General features: G+C 45.0%; 1 protein-coding gene across 7 annotated transcripts in view; it reads left to right on the plus strand.

The window, feature by feature from the left end:
- Positions 1–25,535, plus strand: part of ptpdc1a (protein tyrosine phosphatase domain containing 1a) — a 293,396-nt gene that overhangs the window by 185,106 nt on the left and 82,755 nt on the right. For 2 of the 7 annotated variants that reach the window (XM_078413923.1, XM_078413925.1), the window contains exon 2: positions 2,677–2,831. The exons of 3 other annotated variants lie outside the window; for them this stretch is intronic. The gene's annotated coding sequence lies outside the window, so the exon portion shown is untranslated. Of the gene's footprint in view, positions 1–2,676; positions 2,892–25,535 lie in introns of all 7 variants that reach the window. 2 more of the 7 variants (XM_078413926.1, XM_078413927.1) reach the window with 2 other exon arrangements.

Here is a 25,535-nt window from a genome sequence, read left to right on the forward strand (position 1 = left end):
ACAAGGCAGACTGTGCTGTGGTGGGCTCTGAAACCTGACTGGAAACTTTCCAGGATGGTGTATTGGTGCAGGTAGGGCACTAATTGGTTTAGAATTGCCTTTTCAAGGACTTTTGACAGGAATGGCAGTTTGGAAATGGGTCTGTAGTTGCTAGGCAAGGTGGGGTCTAGGTTAGGTTTTTTCAGTAGGGGCTGGACCACCGCGTGCTTGAAACTGGTTGGAACAGTGCCAGTGGCCAGAGAACTGTTGATAATAGCGAGGATGCTGGGACCGGCTATTGCAATGACATCCTTCAGAAGGGCAGTGGGGGCAGGATCAAGGGGGCAGGTTGCAGGTTTCATAGCGGAGACAAGCTTTGCAAGGGAGGATAGGTAAATGCTTTGAGTCTTTTACCCAGAGTAGACAAATCAAGAACCAGAGGACATAGGTTTAAGATGAGGGGGGAAAGGTTTAATAGGGATCCAAGGGGCAACTTTTTTATACAAAGGGTGATAGGTATATGGAAGGAGCTGCCAGAAGGCAGTGGAGGTCAGTTCACTGGAAGTATTCAAGAGAGAGTTAGATATAGCTCTTAGGGCTAACGGAATCAAGGGATATGGGGAGAAAGCAGGAACGGGGTACTGATTTTGATTGATCAGCCATGATCATATTAAATGGCGGTGCTGGCTCGAAGGGCCGAATAGCCTCTTCTTGCACCTATTTTATGTGTTTCTATGTTTCTAAGATGTAGTTGAGGCAGGTACTGTCACATTGAAAAACATTTGGACAGGTACATGAATAGCATATGTTTAGAAGGAATGGGGCAAATGCAGGCAGGAGGGACGTGCAAATGGACATGTTGGTCGGCATGGACAAGTTGCACAGAAGGGCCTGTTTCCACGCTGTATGACAATCTATATACTAAAACTCTTGTTTGTTCGATTGTACCTGAACTACAGCCAAAACGGTTCATGATAGCGCAACAATTTTAGGCCCACCTTACTCACCGTCGTCCTGTGGTCCTATGGAAGAAGTTTCTTTGAAATCGTTGTTTTATTTTTAAAGTTATTAACATTTTAAAGTTTACAAAACCGCGCATGCGCATTTGGGGCTCCGTTGATCTGGTACTTATGTAAGATGGCCGCCGCATCCGCGTGCGCAGAACAAATGCGTCCACGCCTGCGCAGTTGGAGCCCGTTGAGCAGGGCTTGGCCGCCTGTCTCTTGGGGGCGGGAGAGCCAGGCCTGGTGCCGGAGGAAGCAGCCGGAGCCTGGGGCTGGGCCTGGACGTGACCGGGTAACCGCGAGCCTGAGGTGTGCCATGGGGAAAGGCGGCAGCACGTTATGTTGTATGAACTCCCACAGTAAATAATAGTAATATTGCACTGAATTCTTGAAAACTTGTCATCTATCATTTCACCATCCATCCATTTCAGATTATACTTGGAAAACAGCGTTCAACTGTGAACGCAGCTTTGGTCACACTTCAACTGAGGTCCACCACCACAATTCCCAAAGAACTTTGCAAAGCCACAATGGTGACTCACTGATAATTGGTCATTTATATTGCAATACATTTTAAAGAAGAATGACATGCTGAAGAAAGACCATTGTTTTTCTTTGAAATGCTTCCCATGGAACTGTTTATTAATTAGAATTGGTTTGGGGAGATATTCTGTAAATAATCAGATACTAATTTTTAAAAAAACAAGGTGATTTGGATACCAATTACACGTCATTTTGTTTATAGCACTGTGAATATAAACAAGGTACTAAGTAACTCCACTGCGTAGCAAACTTTTTAAACAGAACACCTATTTATAAAGCCTGTTTTATAGAGGAAAATGACTTAAAGTGATTCACAACAGGCATTCAGATTAATGAGGGCATACTGCTCCAAAAACAATTTTGATGCTTGGTGGAGTTGTTGTTATTTTCATGTACTTAAAAGCAATGGATGTGCTGTGCAATGTGGAACTGAACCTGAAAAATTGTGTTGCATTTAATGACCATTGTGCTGCTAGTGGGAGCAGGAAGAATTTTTTTCTGCTTTCTGAGTTAAAAAAAAAAGATATTTAGTGATTCCTTTTATTAGTGAGGCCAATGCCCTGGAATGAGATATTTATGTCCAGGTCACACCACCGATTTTCTGGCAACTGGTAGCCCGGCACCTCCTTTAATCTGGACAAAATTACAAGAGCACACTTGAAATCCCCCCCCCCAAAACTCCCCCAGAAAATGTGGTACCTAGGCCGGGTGAGGTGGCCGATCTCGACCTTATCGGGACTTCCATGCCGACTGGCGCGTTGAATTTGCCCCCTGTGGCTGGGGCTCTGGATCTTGGCCCGACTACAGCTGGCAGATCCATTTCCATAGCCAACTTCCGTGGCCGATCAGCGGCTTGAGTCTGCTTCCTGCGGCTGGTGCTCTAGAACTCCGGCCCAGCTGGAGCCGGTAGATCCGTTTCCAGAGCTGACATCCGAGGCCGACTCATGGGTGGCCGAGGCGGGCCTTTCTGCTACTCTTGGACTCCCTGCGGAGGCTGTGACCTTTGTTGGCCCAGCAAAGTAGATAATCCAGAAAGGCTCTGGACTGGAACCAAGGGTGTGGGAAAATTGGTGGTGGACCTGTACAAGTAACTTCATGTGACTATATCATCAAGAAACTGTTGTATTGACTCAACATTATCACTATATAGTCAATTGGATCAACCGTATCATCTCATCACCAGTGATACTAAATCACAGAAACAAGGAGCCGCAGAAGCTGGTTTACACCAAACGACACACAGTGCTGGAGTAATTCAGCGGGTCCGGCAACATCTCGGGAGAACTTGGATAGGTGACGTTTCAGGTTGGGACTCTTCTTCAGATGCAGATCTGTTCTGGAATGTAAAGTAACATTATTTGCCTGGTTAGTATTTTGTTTAAATTAATACATGGGGTACATGTGCCGCGGCCGACACCCCAACCGTCCTCAAACATTCCCTCCTGTTTCTCAATTGAAAGGCTGGGGCTCCATTGGGGGTATGGTTCCATTGAAGCACCAGTCCATTGGCATATTTCATATTTGAGCTTGGATATTGAAAGCCAGAACTATTGAAACAGGGTGGTGTCTCAAATGAACCTGATCATGCCATGTGCACAGATGCTTTGATGTGGGTTGGGGTTGTCACGGTGTGATCATCAACAGTATTTGGCCATTTTTCTTCTTAGCTTCATGAAGTGAGGAAGAAGAAACAATGCAGTAGTTTTTATAATTTGCCAATTTATTAGTCTCAATCATTTGTGCATGAGCAAAATTTGTTGTACAGTAGACAGCGAAGAAGCTTATCCAAGTTTTGGCAAAGGGGAAAAAGGGCAAAGGAATGGCAGAAAGAATTTAACTCGTACAAGTGTGAAATGTATTTTAGGAAGTTAAACCAGGGCAAGTAAATGCAGGATCCCGTTTTAGAAAAGGTAGACCTAGGAGTACGTATATAGTTTCCTGAAAGTGGTGCTTCCGGTACACATGATAGTGAAGAATGCAGTTGTGTACGAAAATAAAAACTGCATATGCTGGTTTAAATCGAATGTCGACACAAAATGCTGGAGTAACTCAGCGGGTCAGGCAGCATCTCGGGAGAGAAGGAATGGGTGACGTTTTGGGTCAAGACCGTTCTTCAAACTGGTGTCAGGGGAGGGGGTGGGACAAAGATAGGATGTAATCTGAGACAGGAAGAATGGTGGGAGAACTGGGAAGGGGGAGGGATAGACAGGGGAAGCTGAGACTAACTGAAGTGGGAGAAGTCAACGTTCATACCACTGAGGTGTAAACTGCCCAAGTGAAATATGAGGTGCTGTTCCTCCAATTTGTGCTGGGCCTCACTCTGCCAATGGAGGAGGCCCAGGACAGAAAGGTCAGATTGGGAATGGGAGGGAAAGTTGAAGTGCTGAGCCACAGGGAGATCAGGTTGGTTGAGTCGGACTGAGCAGAGGGATTCAGCGAAACGATCACCGAGCTTACGCATTTGGTATGCATGCCTTTATTAGTCATTGTATAGAGTACAAGAGTTGAGGTGTCACATTACAAGACATAGGTGATATCACACTCAGAGTATTGTGTGTAGTTCTTGTACCTGGCCATTGGAAGGATGTTATATAGAGCAGCTGCCACATAAAACCAGAGACCCGGGTTCGATCCTGACCTCGGCTGCTGTCTGTGCGGAGTTTGGACGCTCTCCCTGTGACCGCAAGGGGTTTCCTCTGGGTACTCTGGTTTCTTCTCATGTTCCAAAGACATGCAGGTTTGTAGATTAATTGGCATCTGTATATTGCCTGTATGTAGTATGGGATAACATAGAATTAGCGTACAGATGATCGATGATCGGCGTGGACTCGGTGGACTGAAGGGCCTGTTTCCATGCTGTATCTTTAAACTAAACTATGCTGGAGAGGGCGCAGAAAAAATTCACGAGGATGTTACCAAGATTGGACTGCTTGAGCTGTAAGGAGAGGCTAGTAGGCTCGGGCTGCATTCCCTGGAGCAGAGGAGGCTGAAGGGTGACCTTCAGTAAAACTACTGGGTATAGGTTTAACATGGGAGTGAAGAGATTTAATGGGAACATTAAGGGCAGGTTTTTCCATACAGGGTAAAAGGAACAGGGGAAATGCTAGTGTTAGAGGTGGATACAATTGCAACGTTTAAGAGATTTTTCCAAAAATAAACTTTATTCAGAATAAAAAATATATACAAAACAAACTGTGCAAAAACTCTTCAGACATTCTCAGTGTCTTTACATTCTGCTCAGTGTGTTACATTCAGTCGTGATTGCATCTATCTTTAAGCTAATAAAACACCCTTGCCACTCATGTAGCCCCTGGGGGTGATAACCCCTTTCCTGTTTGAGGTGTATCCCCACCAGACTCTGCCCCTCAATGTCCAGCATTGGAAGGACCCTAGACTGTGGTCCTCCCCACAGAGCCTTGGCTTTGGCTGTACCATATCACTGTGCTGAGAGGCCAACGGGTTTTAGGCAGACCAAAGAGCATGTTCCACCAATTTGATGATCTTCCAGCAGCACGTTGTCTATCTCCGAATGTGTCCCCAGGAACAACCCGTGAATCAGAGATTCCTCAGTTACGGAGTTGCTTGGGATGAACTGTGACAATGTCCTTTCCATCATTCTGCAGATCCTCTTCGCAAATCCACACTCTGCAAAGAGGTGGGCAACTGTCTCCTCTTCGTAGCAGCCGCCCTGAGGGCAGCATGCATTGGTAGTAAGATTCTGACGGTACAGGAAGGATCTGACTGGGAGGCCCCCCTCATCGCCAGCCAAGCCAGGTCTTAATGCTTGTTGGTGAGTTCTGGCGATGAGTCAAACTGGGAAGGCTACTCTGGGAACCATGGCACAGGATCCATCGAGTTATTGTCTTGCCGTGCCTGTAGGATGTTCTGTGCTGACCAAATGGACGTAATCAAAGGTGTTGGTCTGGAAGAACATTTTCACAAAGGATTGGTGGTGCGGCAATGTCCAGCTGATGAAACATTAAGCAGGCCTATTCTTCGCAACACTGGGGACAGGTTGTGTCCCCAGCAGCTAATGATATGGTGCCCATGTGCTTTGGCTCTATGTACAGCCTGATGCAGCAACACATGAAGGTGGCCTTCAGGATGAGGATGTGTGTGATGTTGGGTACACTTTTGCCCCAGTTGTCTGCTAACATGTGCATTGTGACCTGTCAGATTTGCTCCATCTTTGATCGCCGGATTGAACTCGGCTGTCTGCTCCGGCCACTTCTTGTTCCACGCTTCGGCCCTACCGAACCATCTCCTCAGTACCTTCAGGTAGTCAGACCTGATGGTGAAGGGGACAGAAAACCCATTGGGCTAATTGCTGAAGAATATGGCCTTGCTCTTCCTGCAGTTGACTCTGGCTGTAATCAGGCAACCTATCAGCAGTCCTGATCTCCCACCTACCTCATTGGAGACCTTTGAACTATCTTTAATTGGACTTCATCGGATGATATCTTGCACTAAATGTTGCACACAGTGGGCGGCTTGATTGTAATAATGTACGGTCTTTTTGACTGGGTGGCATGTAAACAAAAATCTTTTCACGGTACATTGGTACATGTGACAATAATAAACTAAGCTAAACCCTTGATGCCAACTCAAATTGGTCGCAGATGCTGCTCAATTTGTGGACCGCATTGGAGCAAAAATCATGAACATCGTCCATGTACAGGGTGATTTGATCTGAATGCCACACTGTATGGCAATGCCACTGCTCTTATGCGCATATCCTTCCCGATGGATTCGGCAACGCACAAATTAGATGGGAGCCTGCCTGTCTCCAGACGTGATGGGATGCTATCAATTTCCTACCCATTGATTTGGACTGCATTACAGATAGATCAGTTGGATCCAGTTCCTGATTCCCTCCCCAAAGTGCATTTTGGAGAGTATGTCCATCATGTACGGGTGTCAGAGGCAGGAGAATGGGGTTAGGAGGGAGAGATGATTGAATAGCCGAGTAGACTTGATGGGCCGAATGGCCTAATTCTACTCCTATCACTTATGATCTGATGATGTATGTGTGCATTATCCTGTCGAAGGCCTTCTCCTGGTCCAAGCGGACCAGGCAGGTGTCCTGTCGCGATGGTGTCCCTGAACAGTGCCAGGTTGCCCAAGATTTTCCAGCCAGGTGCAGCGTAGGTTTGGTCTGGGAAGATCACCTGTCCTGGAGTAGACGACCAGATTGGTGATGGCATTAGACAGGATCTCACATTCCACATTTAGTAGTGAGATGGGGCTCCAATTCCTGATGTCATCCTTCTCCTTGTAGATGATGGTGATGATGATGCTCTTCCTCGTGGAGCCTGACATGCTGCCGGCCAGAAGCCGAGCAGTGTACACTTCTAGCAGATCTGGGCTTACCCAGTCCAGCAGAGCTGACTATAACTCAACCGGTAAGTCATCGCTTCTGGGAGGTTTATTCGAGTTAAAGGAATGGTTAGAGCCAGTCAGCTCCTCCAGGGTTAGTGGTTGGTCCAGACTCTCCCGCCATGATAGAGCACAGGAAGTTCTGGGAAGCTATGCTGTCTGTGGCCTTTCTGTTGTACAGACCAGCATAGAAGGATCTGCAGATATTCAATATGTCTGTCTGCAACGATGTTGTTGACTCTTTCTCTTCCTTAAGGCTATGGATCAGAGCTCCCCCCGTGAATCATTTGGAAGAAGAAGCGTAAGCATGCCTCATCCCACTCAACAGAACAGACTCTGGATCGGAAGATGACCCTGAAGGATTCTGAGGCAAAGAGGGTGGCCTTCCTCACATCCAACCCTCTCAACTGCGGAAAAAGGAGTTGCTGCAAGTCTGTCTGGCATTGGCACAATTCCCTCTGACCATGTCTCGGCTTCTGAACACCATTGAGGATGAAGAACTTGATATTCTCCTTGGTTGCTTCCCAGCAGTGTATCAGGGAAAAAAAAGAGGGGCTTCACGGATCTCCAACCTGATTAGTCCCTCTTTAGTTCCTCGACACTCTGACATCAGCAGTTTGATGATAAATTTCCAGGTCCCCCTGCCTGCCTTCTGGTCCTCTTCTTGGTGATAGGAAGCCTGAAGGAGGCAGTGGTCAGAGAACAACACAGGTGTGGTGTCGGTGTGTCTCACTGTGATGGCTACAGACATGAAGAGAAAGTCTACCCAGTACCAGGCTTAGCCATCTGGCCTCGACCAGGTGAATTGCACCTATGCTCCGCCTGCAGGGTTGCTCACGGTATTGCACAGCTTTGCATCTTTCCATCAGGAATCTGAAGGTGCTGTTCAGTCTGCTGTTGGCACTGCTGGGTCGTCCAGCTGCATCGATGATGCGGTTGAAGTCACCGGCCAGAACAACCGGAACATGCTGGAAGATGGCAGCCGCTCGCTAGAAAGACGCAGTGATCAGCCTGAGTGAAGAGTTACGGTACACTAGTTGCACCACAAGGAGAAGCCCTCCATCCACCTCCCTGGCTTTAGTGATCGAGAGGTTCACCCCCCACAACTGTACTGGGAACTGGGTGCCGTCTTCCTCAGGGAGAGGGGTCTCTTCTGGCAATGCTGGTGATTTTCATAAGACATGGGAGCAGAATGAGACCATTCTGCCCATCGAGCCTACTCTGCCATTCAATCATGGCCGATCTGTCTTTCCCTTTCAACTCTATTCTCCTAACTACTCCCCGTAACCTTTGACACCTTACTAATCAAGAACCTATCAATCTCCACTTTAGAAATACACAAAGATTTGGCCACCACTGCCGTCTGGCAGTGAATTCCATAGATTCACCACCCTCTAGCTAAAGAAATTCCTCCTCATCTTTCTAAAGATACGTCCTTTTATTCTGAGGCTGTGCCCTCTGGTTTCAGACTCTCCCAACAGTAGAACAATCCTGTCCACATTTACATTATCCAGGTCTTTCATTATTTGATAGGTTTCAATTATTTTTTGGGGATTTTTTTAGATTTTAGATTTAGAGATACAGCGCAGAAACAGGCCCTTCGGCCCACCGGGTCCGCACCGTCCAGCGATCCCCGCACACTAACACTATCGTACACCCACTAGGGACAATTTTTACATTTGCCCAGCCAATTAACCTACATACCTGTACGTCTTTGGAGTGTGGGAGGAAACCGAAGATCTCGGAGAAAACCCACGCAGGTCACGGGGAGAACGTACAAACTCCGTACAGAGGGCGCCCGTAGTCAGGATCGAACCTGAGTCTCCAGCGCTGCATTCGCTGTAAGGCGGCAACTCTACCGCTGCGCCACCATGCCGACCCGCTCATACTTCTAAATTCCAGTGAGTACGGGCCCAGAGTCATCAAACGTTCATCATATGTTAATCCAATCATCCCCGAGATCATTTTTGTAAAGCTCCTCCGGACCCTCGCTGATTTCTAAATCCTCTCCCCATTTATAAAATAGTCTACGTCTTGATTCTTACTACCAAAGTATACTTTGCTACACTATATTGCATCTGTCACTTCTTTGCCCACTCTCCCACCTGTCCAAGTCCTGCTGCAGACTCCCTGCTTTCTCTACACGACCTACTCCTCAATCTATCTTTATATCATCTGCAAACTTGACCACAGAACAATCAATTTCATCATCTAACTCATTAATATACAACATGAAAAGTAGCGGACCCAACGCCTACTCTTGCGGAACACCACTAGTCACTGGCAGGCAACCAGAAAAAGCCCCCTTTATTCCCACTCTTTGCATTCTGACATTCAGCCAATCTTCTATTCATGCTGGTATCTTCCCTCTAATACCACGGGTCTCAATAGACAATAGGTGCAGGAGGAGGCCATTCGGCCCTTCGAGTCAGCACCACCATTCAATGTGATCATGGCTGATCATTCTCAATCTGTACCCCGTTCCTGCCTTCTCCCCATACACCCTGACTCCGCTATCCTTAAGAGCTCTATCTAGCTCTCTCTTGAATGCATTCAGAGATTGGCCTCCACTGCCTTCTGAGGCAGAGAATTCCACAGATTCACAACTCTCTGACTGAAAAAGTTTTTCCTCATCTCAGTTCTAAATGGCCTACCCCTTATTCCTAAACTGTGGCCCCTTGTTCTGGACTCCCCCAACATTGGGAACATGTTTCCTGCCTCTAACGTGTCCAACCCGTTAATAATCTTATACGTTTCGATAAGATCTCTCATCCTTCTAAATTCCAGTGTATACAAGCCTAGTCGCTCCAGTCCTTCAACATATGACAGTCCCGCCATTCCGGGAATTAACCTAGTAAACCTACGCTGCACGCCCTCAATAGCAATAGTCTCATCTCATTTATCAGCCTCAGGTGCAGTACCGTATCAAAGGCTTCGGAAAATCCAGATAAACCACATCCACTCACTCTCCTTTGTCTATTTACTTCCTCAAAGAATCCCAACAGATTTGTTAGGCAAGATCTCCTCTTCACAAAACCATGCTAACTTCACCTATTTTATCATGTGCTTCTGAGTACTCGAAAACCTCATCCTTAATAATGGACTAAAATCTTGCCACCCACTGAAGTCAGGTTAACCAGCCTGTCATTTCCCTTCCTTTGCCTTGCTTCCTTTATGAACAGCAGAGTATCATTTGCAATTTCTCAATCCTCTAGGCCCACTCCTGACTCTAGTGATTCTTGAAAGATCATCAGGAATGCCTCCACAATTTCTAAAGCTACCTCTTTCAGACCCTGGGATGTAGTCCATCGGGTCCAGGTGATTTATCCACTTTCAGAACTTTCAGCTTCCCAAGCACCTTCTCCTTAATGATAGCAAGGCCACTAACCTCTGCCCCTGACACTCTTGAATTTCTGGCATATTGCTGGTGTTTTCTGCCGTGAAGACTGACGCAAACAAATGTCTGCCATTTCTTTCTTCCCCGTTACTACTTCTCCAGCGTCATGTTCCAGCGGTCCAATGTGCACTGTTGCCTCTCTTTTACTCTTTATATATCTGAAGAAATGTATGGTATATAAAATAATAATTTTATATTATTGGCTAGCTTACCTTCATATTTCATCTTTTCTCCCTCTATTCCCTTTTTAGTTGCATCTGTTGGATTTTAAAACGTTCCCAATCTTTGAGCTTCCCACTAATCTTTGCAACATTATATGCCTTTTATGCTGTCTTTGACTTCCTTCGTCAGCCAGGGTCACCACATTCTTGCCTTAGAATCTTTGGGATGAAAGGATCCTGCTTCTTCCAAATTATTCGCAGAAACTCCTGCTATTGCTGCTCCACCATAATCTGCTATGGTCCCTTTCCAATCAACTTTAGCCAGCTTCTTGCTCACGCCTCTGTAGTTATGTTTACTCAACAGTAAAACCGACACATCTGATTTCACCTTCTCTCTCAAACTGCAGGTTGAATTTTTATCATATTATGGTCATTATCTCCTAGGGGTTCCTTTACATAAGCTCTCTAATCAAATCTGGTTTATTACTCAGCACCAAATCTAGAATTTCCTTTTCCCTATTGGCTCCACAGCAAGCTGCTCTAAGAAGCCATTTTGTAGGCACTCTACAAATTCCTCCTCTTAGGATCCAATACCAACCTGATTTTTCCAGTACCAATCTGATCTTCCCATGACCACTGTAACATTACCTTTCTTACAATCACAATCACACAATCCCAATCATACTTTATTAGCCAAGTATGTTTTGCAACATACGAGGAATATCATTTGTCATACAGTCATAACAATAAAAAGCAACAGGACACGCAAAATAAATTTTAACATGAACATCCACCACAGTGACTTCTCCGCATTCCTCACTGTGATGGAAGGCGAAAAAAAGTTCAATCTCTTCATTCTTTGTCCACCAGCGGTCGGGGGCCTCTAACCTTCCGTTGACGGGACAATCTTACTCCCGTAGCCGGCGGTGGGCCTTCCTCGTTGGGGAGATCACGCTCCTGCATCGGTGGGGGGGGGGATCATAGCACCCCCGTGCTGGGCGATCTACCCCGGGTCGGGGCTTGTCGAACGTCGTGCGGCTTGGAGCTCCTGACCGGTCTCAACCCTGAGACTGCGAGCTCTTTGATGTTAACGCCCGTGGTTAGAGCGTCGATCCAGGCAAGGAATCACATGCTCTGACGTTGTCCACGCCCTGCGGTGAGGCGAGGCTCAAAGTCAGTCCCAGGCAAGGCCACCAGCTCCATGATGTTAGGCCGCAGAACGACTGGAGATACGATCCGGAAAACAGTCTCATCTCCGGCAAGGTAAGAGATTGAAAAAATGTCCCCCACCCCCCACATAAAACAAACCAGAGAACATTAACACAAACTTCGAAAACTTACCAAAAATAATTTGAAAAGTAGGAAAAGGACAGACAGATTGTAGGCGAGGCAGCCATCGTGCGGCGCCCCCTGGTGGATCAGACATGTCAATTTTATATCCTGATGTAAGTTGTACCCCACATCCTGACTAATGTTTGGAGGCCTGTATATAACTCCCATCAGGAGCTTTTTACCCTTGCAGTTTTTTAACTCTACCCACTCTATCCTTAAATCGAAAGATTCTACATCTTCTGACCCTGTCATTCCTTGCTAAGGATTGAATTTCATTCCTCACCAGTGGAACCACCCCACTTCGTACCTGCCTTTTTTGGTAGGATGTGTTTCCTTGGCTGTTCAGCTCCCAGATCTGATCATTTTTCAGTCACGGGGTGTGCTGGTGGGTGATCCCTCCTTGATCCTCTCTCCTCTGAAAGCTCTGTATCCTCGTCTCCCAGAGCTGGGGTGAAATGGGCAGTTCATTGCTCAGAGTGTCCCATAGTTGAGAGATGCTGGTCTTTGTAATGCTCCCAGCCTCCCGTAACTGGGGTGTGTTGGGCATGTTTGCCCCCTCACATGTGCCTGTTGGTTGACTGTCTTTCTCCTTCCTGGCCTCTTCCATTTTTCCACTTCCTTTGTGTCGATGTTGGCAGCTTCAAGTTGGAATCACCCTCCGATGAGAGGCTGCGCGCATCTGTCTGTGGCAGGGTTCTTTTGCCAGTGGCATTGTTCTCCTGATCCCTGCTTTGTTTCTTTGTTGGCATCTTCTGTGGCTTTTTCTTCTTCACCACCGTCTCCCCTGCCCCTTCAGGACATGGACTCGACGGATCCTGATAAAAACAGAAATGAGGCTTGATTTTAGCGTAAAAGGAGGTGCAGTGCCGACAAGCCTGTACGGCCCAGATTGGAGACGGAGCGGATGTCTGGCAAATCTGATGGAAGCTGAGGAGTCAGACCATGTGGTGTAGGAGCTGGCAGTGTGGAGGGTCAGACCAGGTGGTGTAGGAGCTGGCAGTGTGGAGGGTCAGACCAGATGGTGTAGGAGCTGGCAGTGTGGAGGGTCAGACCACGTGGTGCAGGAGCTGGCAGTGTGGAGGGTCAGACCACGTATTGTTGGAGCTGGCAGTGTGGAGGGTCAGACCAGGTGGTGTAACATAGAAACATAGAAAATAGGTGCAGGAGTAGGCCATTCGGCCCTTCGAGCCTGCACCGCCATTCAATATGATCATGGCTGATCATCTAGCTCAGTATCCTGTATCTGCCTTCTCTCCATACCCCCTGATCCCTTTAGCCATAAGGGCCACATCTAACTCCCTCTTAAATATAGCCAATGAACTGGCCTCAACTACCTTCTGTGGCAGAGAATTCCACAGACTCACCACTCTCTGTGTGAAGAAATGTTTTCTCATCTCGGTTCTAAAAGACTTCCCCCTTATCCTTAGGAGCTGGCAGTGTGGAGGGTCAGACCACGTGGTGTAGGAGCCGGCAGTGTGGAGGGTCAGACCACGTGGTGTAGGAGCTGGCAGTGTGGAGGGTCAGACCACGTGGTGTTGGAGCTGGCAGTGTGGAGGGAGTCAGACCACGTGATCTGAGGAAGGGTTCCAGCGCGAATCGTCACCCATCATTTGTCTCTGGAGGCGCTGCCTGACCCGCTGAGTACTGCTGCATTTTGTGTCCATCTTTTATTTTATTCACATGATCTGTACAAACCTTTCAAAAGATTTCAAATGGATGTATATATTTAGTCTAAAAAGTTACATTTTTGAATATTTTGTCAATGGGTTTCTGGCAAATATTAATGCCAGAGTGTTTACAAAAACAATTGTCAGGATTGCATTTTAGAGAATTGCACAAATGATGGAAAATAACCATAGTTGTTTTTAGGTTTTGGTTTGAATTATTTGAAGTACATTGACTAAAACCCTCAATGAATAGGGTCTGCAAAAGGTGTGGCATAATTATCCACCAGACAGATGCAAGCTCTTTTACTGTCAATCTGTAGTTTATTTTTTTGACCAGAGCCATGTGTGGTAATTACTGACTGACCCATTTTAAAACTTTGTATGAATTAAGGTATTTATGAGAGTCTTAAATACTTCAGCATGGTTGAAAAGCAGAAATAGCTTTGAGCACTGGACCACCTCACTAGATGCTGATGTAAAACTACAGGTTTTTCTAATTTCAATGTGATTTATACATTACTATAACACAAGCAAGTTGCTTAAAATGTGCATAAGAAGTGAAATTAGAATAAACATTATAAAAACTAAACTTGTTCTCAATTTATAAAATAATTTAGGATCCTGTAAAAGGTTTACCACTAATATTGAGTATATGTGGTTTAATCTGTAGGTTGCATTTGGACCAATGCTGTATTCAAGAAATGCACAGTGTGAATTCATTTTGCAAGATCTTTTTTACTGATGTGAATTGGAACGATTTAATTTCACATACTTTTACCTAAAACACGTTCAGCTGTTGATGTTATAGTAGGTACACACTCAGTGAATGCTGCTTTAATTTAGATAACAGACCATCTAATAAGCCGAATCAATATGAACTTCCAAATGGTTAGAAAAATATAGTCTTAAGGCCAAAGCCAGATTCAGATTAGTGCAATGATATTCCTTGTTCGCATGAAACTCGAATAGTAAACAGCATAGATTAATGATAAATTGTAACAATAAATAGAACGATGAGGTGTGGTGCAATCTGAAGTAGTTTAAAAAAAAGTACAATAATGGAATAATCCAGTACATGGCAGTGCCCTTGGATAGGGGGTGTGAAAGGGGGTGTGCAGGGGTCTGATAGCTGTGGGTAAGAAGATGTTCTTCTATCAGGGACTTTGGGCTCTCAAGCTACTTTATCTTCTCTCAGATGAAAAAAAAGGGAATGACCAGGGTGACAGGCATCCTTGACAATACTTCTAGCCTTCCTGGTGCAATGCACAATGAAGATGGACTGGATGGAAGAAAGTGACAGGCTTGCGATGGATTTAGCTATATTCATCACTCTCTGTAATTATGCAGAAGGCACACCTCGTCTCCACATTGTTAAAATTGTAAAGAGATTCGGCATGTCACAGAATACTCTAAACAATCTCCTGCAGGCGCACCATAGAACGTATCCCAACTGGTTGTGCTGATACAGCAATTCCAATGAGCAGTAATGCAAGAGGCTATGGAGAATGGTGGTCTCAACCTTGCCCATCACAGGCACAGCACTTCTCACTATCCACATGAAATGCTGCTTCAAGAACGTGCATCTGTCTTCATGGATGTCCACCATCCGGGCCATTTCCTCGCTCGCTGTTCCTGTTAGGCAAGAGATACAGAAGCCTGAAGTCCCATACCATCACGTTCTGAAACAGCTACTTTCCTAGAACTGTAGATAGACACAAAAAGTTGGAGTAACTCAGCGGGACAGGCAGAGTCTCTGAAGAGAAGGAATGGGTGACGTTTCGGGTCTCAAAACGTCGCCCATTCCTTCTCTCCAGAGATGCTGCCAGTCCCGCTGAGTTACTCCAGCTTTTTGTGTCTATCTACAGCTATATCTAACACTCTCTTGAAAACATCCAGTGAATTGGCCTCCACTGCCGTCTGTGGCAGAGAATTTCTCAGATTCGCAACTCTCTGAGTGAAAACGTTTTTCCTCATCTCAGTCCTAAATAGCCTTATTCTTATCCATCCATGTACCTGTCCAAGAGTCTGAAGAAGGGTTCCGACCCGAAACGTCACCTGTAACGTCCAGGTTCAGGAACAGCTTCTTCCCTACTGCCATCAGGCTATTAAACACTACAACCTCAAATAAGCTCTGAACTACAATAGACTATTATTATTATTATTATTATTATTATTATTATTATTATTATTACACTACTATTGTTTGTTTTTTGAGTATGTGTGTATGTGTGTGTGGATTTGTACCAGCATCTGCAGTTATTTTCTTATACTACTGGTCCTTCTCTCCCGAGATGCTGCCTGGCCTGCTGAGTTACTCCAGCATTTTGTGAATAAATCGATTTGTACCAGCATCTGCAGTTATTTTCTTATATATATATATATATATATATATGTGTGTGTGTGTGTACTTGTGAGTATATGTATACACACTGAACTTTTTTTTCTCACTTTTATCATATTTACAGTGTACTATGTTTACATATTCTGTTGTGCTGCACCAAGTAAGAATTTCCTTGTTCTATCTGTGACATATGACAGTAAAACATTCTTGACTCATTCCTTCTCTCCAGAGATGCTGCCTGTCCCACTGAGTTACTCCAGCTTTTTGTGTCTATCTTCGGTTTAACATGGTTCCTTCTTACACACTTTCCTAGAACTATCAGTTTTTTGAACCAACCTGCACAACCCCAATTTTACCTTGGCAACGGAATACTTCAGACCACCTCCTGCCTGCCTTAGACTTGTTTCACAGTTGTGTTTTGCATCAAGTTTTTGTGCACAGTCTTTTTCTTTCTTCAATCTTGCAGAATTTGCATGCACTTTGTATAATTTATGTTTTTGCATTGTCTGGGTCTGTGTGCCTGTGATTTGCATTGCACTTGAACCTCACTGTACTTGTGCACATGACCATAAATTCAACATGGTCATGGTCGCCCCATGCCAGTTGCCTTCCAGCCTTCACCCTCTGAAAGCAGATCTGTCACTGAGATGTAATGATTAGATCCAGTGGAGGATGGGTGAAACTTTGTACGGCTGCTCAAAACAGACATAAAAAGCATTGAGCTCATCTGGTGGGGATGTGTCATTGCCAGAGATTATTTGTCATTGCCAGAGAGTTTGGTTTGTCGTCTGTGATGGTATTCAGGCTCTGCCACAATCTGCTCGCTTTAATTAAGCCTCTTGATTATTCAGAATTCTCTTGACATCTTTAATAGCCTTAAGCAGATCATACTTGATCGCCTTATTCACAAAATGCTGGAGTAACTCAGCAGGTCAGGCAGCATCTCGGGAGAGAAGGAATGGGTGACGTTTCGGGTCGAGACCCTTCTTCAGACTGATGTCGGGGGTGGGACAAAGGAAGGATATAGGTGGAGACAGGAAGATAGAGGGAGATCTGGGAAGGAGGAGGGGAAGGGAGGGACAGGGAGGGACAGAGGAGCTATCTGAAGTTGGAGAAGTCGACGTTCATACCACCGGGCTGCAAACTGCCCAGGCGAAATATGAGGTGCTGCTCCTCCAATTTCCGGCGGGCCTCACTATGGCACTGGAGGAGGCCCATGACAGAGAGGTCAGACTGGGAATGGGAGGGGGAGTTAAAGTGCTGGGCCACCAGGAGATCAGTTGCGTTAATGCGGACCGAGCGCAGGTGTTCAGCGAAGCGATCGCCGAGCCTGCGCTTGGTTTCGCCGATATAAATAAGTTGACATCTAGAGCAGCGGATGCAATAGATGAGGTTGGAGGAGGTGCAGGTGAACCTCTGTCTCACCTGGAAAGACTGTTTGGGTCCTTTGATGGCGTTGAGGGGGGAGGTAAAGGGACAGGTGTTGCATCTCGTGCGGTTGCAAGGGAAAGTGCCCGGGGTTGGGGTGGTTTGGGTAGGAAGGGACGAGTGGACCAGGGAGTTACGGAGGGAACGGTCTCTGTCTTGATCGCCTAGTTGTACAGTAATTAGAGTTTGAAACTTGTTGTTTACACTTCAGGAGCTGCTCCGTATGCATGATTAGGGAGTTTAATATATTGTATAGGAAGGAACTGCAGATGCTGGATTACACAGAAGACCTGTCCCGCTGAGTTACTCCAGCATTTTGTGTCTATCTTTTGAGTTTAATACATTTTCAGGATTCAGCTTAATGAAGAAGAGTGGAATTAATTTATCGATTGAAAACAACTTGTGACAGTTGGAAATGCAAGAAATTTTTTAACAGTTATGTCTCAAAATCAGATATGGAAAACACTATCATTGTTAATTAAGGGATATTTTTCTTTTAGAATGAAAAGACATTAACTATTTATAGAGTCAGAGAATAAAACAGCACGGAAACAGGTCCTTGGGGCCAACTCATCACGCCGAGCAAAATGGCCGCTAAAGCTGGTCTAATTTGCCCGCCATTGGCCTATATCCCTTTCCTATCCATGTATCTGTACAAATGTCTTGCAAATATTGTTACTGTACCTGCTTCAACCACTTTCTCTGGCAGCTCGTTCCATACATGCACCACCCTCTTGCGTGAAGAAGTTGGCTCTCAGGTCCCTTTTAAATCTTTCCCATTTCACCTTAAGTCTCTGCCCTCAGGTTTTTAACTGCTCTTCCCTGGGAGAAAGAATGTGTGCATTCATCTTAGCTCTGTCCCTCATTATTTTATATGCTTCTATGAGGTCACTTTCCACCCAGTCTCTTATGCTCCAAGGAATGTAATATCATTCTTTGGAGTTAAACCTCCCCCTTTGGCCAGGCCTGACAGCATGTTTGTAAATCTTCTTGGCACTGTTTCCAGCTTAATTATGTCTTTCCTAAAGCAGATGAAGTAACCATCTGAAAGTACATAATAATTATATTCAGTGTACTGATGAGACAAAGTGATGAGGCCACATGACAAGCAAAAAGGTAGTTTCTAGCATCCATAAATCTGCATTGGTTAAGTTGATAGACAAAATAATTCAAATGTGTTTCTAACAGTATAACAAATGGCTTATTCAGATATGATTGGGCTTTGTCAGTCTATCAGGTACTTTTGTTTGTTACAAGAAAATCATTTACTTATCAGCCGTACAGACACCTTTAAGAAAATGGTGTGGCTAGGTGGCGCAGCAGTAGAGTTACTGCCTTACAGCACTTACAGGGCCAGGGATCCGGGTTTGATCCCGACTATGGGTGCTATCTCTGGAGTTTTTACGTTCTCCCCGTGGCTGTGTGGGGGTTTTCTAAGATCTTCGGTTTCCTCCCACACTCCAAAGACGTACAGGTTTGTAGGTTAATTGGCTTGGTGTAAATGTAAAATTGTCCCCAATGTGTTTAGGATAGTGGTAGTGTGCGGGGATCGCTGGTCGGTGCGGACTCAGTGAGCCGAAGGGCCTATTTCCGCACTGTATACTCTGCTAAACTAAAATCTATATACTAAAACTCTCGTTTGTTATCTTGTTTGTGACTGAACTTCAGCCAAAACGGTACACGATAGCACGACATTTTTAGGCCCACGTTACTCACCATTGTCACTTTAGTGATAATGCAAGTAGTTTTATTGAAATCGGTGTTATATTTTTTCAGTTATTTACATTTTAAAGTTTAAAAGGAGGGGGGGAGGAGGGAGGGGGAAGGGGGGAGTGGGAGAGAAGGGGGAGGGGGGGGTTGATGAGAGAGGAGAGGGGGTGCTGCACTAATGCAGGAGAGCTTTGGGCCCAACGGGTCCACTTTGTCTAGTAAACTAATAAAACTGGAAATACCATGTGGCCATGATGTAGTCACCTAAGGGTATATAAATATATGAAAATTGTGTTTACGTGATTTACCTGTTTATCCGATGCATCCAAAAGATGTGAACTTTCTCTTGCTTGAGAACAAATGTGGCACAGGATCCTTTGAACTTTGCCTTAAGTATGAGTGAATGTAAAGCAATTAATTTCAAATGTAATTTATTCAAGCTTAAGGACTTACTGTGACCAGTAAGCATGGAAAAAGGATTGTGGGATGACTGACCAAACACTATCTGCAAACATGAAGCCATAATTTGCAGATCTAAATTGAATTTTAGGATGTACTTCAAAAGATAAGACAAAACTAAGAATGTGAAATAAAAGCAGAATGTGTTGGTGATACTCAGCAGGTCAGGCAGCTTGTGAAAAGAGATAAATTTGGATTTAAATTGGGTCTAGATTGCCTTGTGAATGTAGGAATATGATATGCAATCAATGGTCATTTGAAATGGTCATTTAAAAATCAATGAATTGAACCTATTCAAAACAACATGCATATAAAGGCTCAAAGAAGAATGCCAGGGGACTTTGTTTTCTGAAAAGGAGAAAGAATTTCATCTTTTTAATGACAGATGTCCATAAGTGATAGGAACTAAATGAGGCCATTCGGCCTATTAAGCCTACTATGCCCTTCAATCATGGCTGATGTATCTCTCCCTCTCAACCCCATAACCTCTGACACCAGTACCAATCAAGAATCTATCTCTGCCTTAAGTGTGTGGGTATATACCCAGAGATCTCATTCTCAAAGCTGTACCAGAATGAAAATATGAATTGATGAGGTGGATCCCTCTGCTGATCAAACCCCACCCCATCCTATACTCCAGTGCAAACATGCCCAGAAGTGTATAGAACAACAATAATAAATGAATTAGCTTATATAACCTCATACAATCTAGTTTTGTCGTACAAACGTACGTTTAGTCATCTTACTTGAGATTTTTCATTGCTTTCCTGAATTTGTAAGTGTCTCCACTGACATTGGCAGCTTCTGTTCATTATAAACTAGCTAAGAATTTGGCAACAGAAATGGAAATCGTGTTTCCATGTAAAAATGGAAATCATGAAACCTGACTGACCATAACAGTCACATCTGAAACCTTTAAAATGCTACAGTGACAGGATCTCCAATTGATATGAGAGTTTTCTCTCTTATGGATTTGTATGGCAGGTGGTGTTTTAAAAAAATATCTGAAACAGGAATGGGGCTTCTTACAGTTCAAGATGAATGTTCCTTTTCTGTTAAAATCGATGGAAGTAATTTGTGATAGACAACTTGTTTCCTTGGAGGTTTGACACTTGGCAGTAAATGACAATATGTGAGAACGGTTTGGCATGAATTTATTTATAAATGGGTATTAAAATACATAAAGCACTTGTAAAGCATCCTTTGCTAATTGGCCTAATTATATGGCCTAAGTAGATCATTTTATTCAGGTGATATTGTATACTTTGTATTGATTTATTATAATAATGCTACTATTGTCATTCTAATTGTCATCCTCATAAGCTCTGAACTTAATATACTATTATTGTTAGTATTGCACTATTATTGTTTTTTTTGCGTGTGTACGGATGTGTGCGTGGATATATATGTATAGTGTGGGAAAGGTTAGTGGACAGAATACACAGGTGAAAGGCGGATTGTGAGGAATGAGGGTTGGTTTAAACGGCACGTATTTTAATGCAAGGGGCCTGACGGGTAAGGCAGATGAGCTTAGGGCATGGATAGGTATGAGCGACTGGGACGTTGTAGCCATGACTGAAACTTGGTTCAGGGAGGGGCAGGACTGGCAGCTCAATGTTCCGGGGTACAGGAGCTTCAGGAGAGACATGGGTGAGGGAAAAAGAGGAGGGGGGGGGGGTTAAGGAGGATGTCACGGCTGTGTTCAGAGGTGACATGACAGACAGTTCGTTTAGTGGGGCTACATGGGTGGAGCTGAGGAACAAGAAAGGGATGGTCACCTTGTTGGGGTGTACTACAGACCCCCGAATAATCAACGGGAATTAGAAGAACAAATGTGCCGGGAGATTGGAGACAGCTGCAGGTCAAATAAGGTTTAACTTTCCCAATATTGACTGGGAAAATCATAGTGTGAAGGGTTCAGATGGGGTGCAATTCCTCAAAAGTGTTCAGGAGAGTTTTCTTGAGCAGTATGTGGAGACCGCCACACATGAGAGGACAACGCTGGATCTAGTATTGGGAAATTGGGAAGGGCAAGTTAATGAAGTGTTTGTGGAGGAGCCTTTTGGGACCAGTGACCACAGTTCGATTAAGTTTAAGATAGTTATGGATAGGGACGGAGAGAGTCCACATGTTAAAATACTCGACTGGGGTAAGGCCAACTTTGAGGATATGAGAGAAGGTCTCGCTCAAGTTGACTGGAGCAGGTTATTAGATGGGAAAGGAACATCGGCCAAGTGGGATAATTTTAAAAGTCTGTTGACAAAAGTGCAGGAAATGTACATCCCCGTTAGAGTGAAGGACAAAACAGGCAAAAGTAAGGAAGCTTGGCTGACCAGGGAAATTGAGGCGTTAGTCAAAAACAAGAAGGATGCGTGGTACAGGCAGCTGGGATCAAGTGCATCCCTGGAGGAGTTTCGGGAACTAAGGAGTAAACTGAAAAAGGAAATCAGAAGGGCAAAAAGGGGCCAGGAGAAAGCATTAAGGACAGTCCCAAAATATTTTATAAATGCATAAGGGGGAAAAGGGTAACTAGAGAGAGAGAGAGAGAGTGGGACCGCTCAGGAATCACAGCAGTCACCTCTGTGTGGAGCCACAGGAGATGGACAAGGTTCTAAATGAGTATTTCTCCTCTCTATTTACCGAGGAGAAAGACAGTAGGACGGAGGAAATTGGAGCAGTCACTGAAAGTGTCTTGAGAGCAGTCAGTGTTACCTTCGAGGAAGGTCCTGTCGTGTTTGAAGGTAGACAAATCTCCAGGGCCTGATCTTATATATCCAAGGACATTGTGGGAAACTAGAGAGGAAATTGTGGGAAACCAGAGAGGAAATTGCGGGAGCCCTGATTGAAATTTACGAGTCGTCCTTAAATACAGGAGAGGTGCCGGAAGACTGGAGGGTGGCAAATGTTGTACCATTTTTCAAGAAGGGTTGCAGGGAAAATGCTGGGAACTATAGGCCGGTGAGCTTAACATCTGTAGTTGGTAAGTTACTGGAGAGTATTCTGAGGGATAGGATATACAGGCATTTGGATGGGCAAGGGCTGAATAGGGGTAATCAGCATGGTTTTGTACGTGGGAGGTCGTGTCCCACAAATCTGATTGAGTTTTTTGACGACGTGACCAAAAAGGTTGATGAAGGCAGAGCTGTAGATGTTGTGGACATGGACTTCAGTAAGGCGTTCAACAAGGTTCCGTTCTGGAAGGTTAGATCGCATGGGATCCAGGAGAGATAGCTGAAAGGAGAGCAAATTGTCTCCATGGAAGGAAGCAGAGGGTGATGGTGGAAGGTTGCTTCTCGGACTGGATGCCTGTGACTAGTGGTGTGCCTCAGGGTTCGGTGCTGGGCCGGTTACTGTTTGTCATCTACATCATTGATTTGGATGAGAACATACAGGGCAAGATTAGTAAGTTTGCTGATGATACAAAAGTTAGTGGTTTTGCAGATAGTGAAGATGGTTGTGAACGATTGCAGTAGGATCTGGATCGATTGGCCAGGTGGGCTGAGGAATGGTTGATGGACTTTAATACAGAGAAGTATGAGGTGTTGCATTTTGGGACGTCCAACATGAGCAGGACCTACACAGCAAATGGCAGGCCTCTGGGTAGTGTTGTAGAGCAGAGGGATCTAGGAGTCTGAAGAAGGGTCTCGACCCAAAACGTCACACATTCCTTCTCTCCAGAGATGCTGCCTAACCTGCTGAGTTACTCCAGCATTTTGTGATACCTTCGATTTGTACCAGCATCTGCAGCTATTTTCCTACACGATCTAGGAGTACAGGTGCATGGTTCCTTGAAGGTCGAGTCACAGGTAGATAAGTTGGTCAAGAAGGCTTTTGGCACTTTGGCCTTCATCAGTCAGAGTATTGAGGAAAGAAGTTGGGAGGTCAGGTTGCAGTTGTATAAGACATTGGTGAGACTGCATTTAGAATATTGTGTTCAGTTCTGGGCACCATGTTATAGGAAAGATATTGTCATGCTTGAAAGGGTTCAGAAAAGATTTACGAGGATGTTGCTGTATAACTCTAAGTAATCCAGAGACCTCGATAAATGATTAGGAGACAAGATAAAGGCTTAAGTTCTACCAAAAAGCTTGGGACTTTGACTTCAATTTATTTAGAATCTTGAAGAAGTGCCAACATGCAACACTTGGTCACCAATTTTGTCAGGCACATATTTCTCCAGATTTCATTATAGCTCTGATAAAATCGGCTGAATTTCAAAATTGTGACAAGGCGGGGAACATACTTTGTCATCAAGCATCTTGCTAAATGTGCCACAAGGGATTCCTTGTAAAATTAAAATCAAGTGTGTCATTTCTCTATTGTGTAGGAAGGAACTGCAGATGCTGGTGTACACCGAAGATAGACACAAAACGCCAGAGTAACTGAGTGGGCCAGGCAGCATCTCTGGAGAAAAGGAATAGGTGACGTTTTGGGTCGAGACCCTTCTTCAGACAGAGTCAGGGGAGTGGGAAACTGGAGGTATGCAAAGGGTCAAAATTAACTTGAGCGAGCATTGATGAGCAAAGAAAGATGGAGCCCACAATGGTCCATTGTTGGAAGAGATGATAACACTGGGAGGCAGGGTGGGAAGAAGTGCAGTTTAGATAGCAGAGGGAGATGGTAGGTTTGTAATAGTCGATCATCTTTCTCCTGTGATGGACACGGTGATGGAGACTCACCGTCTCCATCACAGGAGATAGACTCTCGATTGACATCAATTACAAACCCGCTGACTCCCACAGCTATATAGACTACACTTCCTCCCACCCTGCCTCTTGAATCCCAGACTCCCAATTTCTTCGTCCCCGCTGCATCTGTGCCCAAGATAAGGTGTTCCATACAAGGACATCCGAAATGTTCCTATTCTTTAGGGAACAGGGGTTCTCCTCTTCTATCATAGATGAGACCATCACATACGTCTCCTCGGTATCCCGTAGCTTCGCTCTTGCTCCCCTCCCCGCAGTTGCAACAGGGACAAAGTCCCCCTAGTCCTCACCTTTCACCCCATCAGCCATCGCATACAGCACATAATCCTTTGACATTTTTGCTACTTTCAGCAGGATCCCACTACCCGTTCCCTCCATAACTTCCTGATTCACTCATCCCTTCCACCCCCTCCCCAGGTACTTTCTCCTGCAACCGCAGGAGATGCAACACCTGTCCCTATACTTCCTGCTTCGACTGTCCAGGGACCCCAACAGACTTTTCAGGTGTGGCAGAGGTTTACTTGCACCTTCTCCAAACTCATCCACTGTATCTGTTGTTCTCAGTGTGGACTCCTACATATCGACGAGACCAAGCACAGACCGGGCGATCGTTTCACTGAACACCTTCGCTCAGTCCACCTTGGCCTACGTGATCTGCTGATTGCCAAACATTTTAACTCCCCTTCCCATCCCTATACTGACCTTTTTGTCCTGGGCCACCTCCACTATCAGAGTGAGGCTACATGCAAATTAGAGGAACAGCAACTCATATTTCACTTGGGCAGCTTGCAACCCAGTGGTATATTGATTTCTTTAATTTCAAGTAACCATTGATTTCCCTCTCTCTCCATCTCTCCCCCACCCTAATTGTCCTGCTAGTTCACATGCATCTACCTCTTTGGTATCATGTTTTCTACAGCCAACAATGGACCTTTGTGTGCTCCACATTTCTTTGGTCTTCAGTGCCCCCGTTCTGATTTGTTCTGCCCCTTTTCATACCTTTAGTTTCCCTCAATCTGAAGAAGGGTCTCGACCCGATACATCACCTATTCCTTTTCTCCAGAGATGCTGCCTGACCCGCTGAGTTCCTCCAACATTTTGTGTCTATCTTCGACCATTTCTCTATTGTGTGGCATCGTACTCAGCATGAAGGAAGATGATTGTGGTTCTCAAAATTGGGTATCTCAATCTTGAGGTTACGTTACCAGGTGTTCATGGCCATATCTTGAACGCGACCATCTCATGTTGTTTCAGATTTAAGGTGCACCTATTTTAAAGTCAACATTTGATAATTAGTAATTTTTGTTAAATTTCAAACACCTCAGGTAATGAAGTAGCCCTTGACCATGAAGCGAAGTTTCATGAGTATGTTCAAGCATAGATGATGAATGGGAAGAAAAGATCTTGGTGCGTTACAAAGGCCAGATAATGA

Source organism: Rhinoraja longicauda, chromosome 17 (genome assembly GCF_053455715.1).
Source record: "Rhinoraja longicauda isolate Sanriku21f chromosome 17, sRhiLon1.1, whole genome shotgun sequence".
In the NCBI taxonomy this organism is placed as follows: Eukaryota; Metazoa; Chordata; class Chondrichthyes; order Rajiformes; family Arhynchobatidae; genus Rhinoraja; species Rhinoraja longicauda.